This window comes from Grammomys surdaster, unplaced genomic scaffold, assembly GCF_004785775.1.
Source record: "Grammomys surdaster isolate TR1022 unplaced genomic scaffold, NIH_TR_1.0 99801, whole genome shotgun sequence".
Taxonomy (NCBI): domain Eukaryota; kingdom Metazoa; phylum Chordata; class Mammalia; order Rodentia; family Muridae; genus Grammomys; species Grammomys surdaster.
Genome location: NW_021608198.1, coordinates 1 through 1,124, shown reverse-complemented (window position 1 = coordinate 1,124; position 1,124 = coordinate 1). Strand labels below are relative to the sequence as shown.

At 46.1% G+C, this 1,124-nt stretch overlaps 1 pseudogene; it reads left to right on the top strand.

Moving 5' to 3' along the window:
* Positions 1–5: 5 nt before the first annotated feature.
* LOC114635352 lies at positions 6–1,117 on the top strand (annotated as a pseudogene).
* Positions 1,118–1,124: the final 7 nt, after the last annotated feature.

Sequence of the window (1,124 nt, the reverse complement as noted above, 5' to 3'; positions counted from 1 at the left end):
ATGATGATGATGAAGATGACAATGATGATCAGTTTTCTGAGGAGGGCGTTGAAAACAAAACATCTGCCCTGCAACCATCTCCTAACTTCCATAGTGGATTACAAGTGGTTTCTGCCTGTAGTCCTGGAGTCAGTTTCAAGCAAGGTGAATGTTTGAATTTTGGAATAAAAACTCTTGAGGAAATTAAATCAGAGAAAATGAAGGAAAAATCCAAGAAGCAAAGTGTCTCCTCGGGAGTTTCCAGGGTTTTACATCAGCCTCAGTCCAATCCAGGCCCTGAGAAGAAGGTTCAGACAGTGATGAGGACTGTAACTCTATGAAGCAAACAGGAAGAGCCCTTGCTTAGACTGAGTCTTAGTGAGAGACTGGGGAAACGAAAGCTTCCAGGGGGTGGTGACTGGGATCCCCCATTAAAGCGAAGCCTTTCACAGAGGCTGGGTAAAAGAGTGGGAGCACCAGAAACTGACATTGATAAAGCACCAAAAAAAAAATGCGAGTTCATAATGCCGGTGAGATTCATGTGAAGACTCTAGAAGAGATTCTTCTAGAAAGAGCCAGTCAGAAACGTGGAGAACTGCCAACTAAACTGAAGACAGAAAAACCTTCAGGAGCTGATGATTCTCCATCAGGAACAGAAAGTTCTTCTTCAGTGTGGATCAAAACCTTCTCTGAGGTCCTGGCTGAAAAGAAACTTCGGCAGCAGGAAATGGAAAGACAGAAATCCAAAAAGGATCCCCGTTGCCTCGAGCTAAGAGAAGATGCTGAAGTGGAAAAGACAGTGAATCTGCCAACTGTTGCTGTTAGCAGAGGACAACCAGAGGAGCAAAGCTGTGAGAGTAGTGGCAACTCCCGACCTCAAGCTGAGGCTGCCCCAAGGCCGAAGCGGCTTCTCCGCATCCCCAAGAGAGCAGGTGCAAAAGAAGAGAAAAAACTTGAACTTGAAAACAGTGGTGATGCTCCTTCCCAGAGCAGTGTGTCCAAGATGGAGGTTGTTGAGACTTCAGATGAGACCGTAAGTGACCCCACAAAACTTCCAGCCAACAGATGTGACACTGTCGAAGAGAAACACACAGAGAGACAGCAGGAGAGAGGAACGTCACAAAAGGAGAAACCAGCCTTGTCAT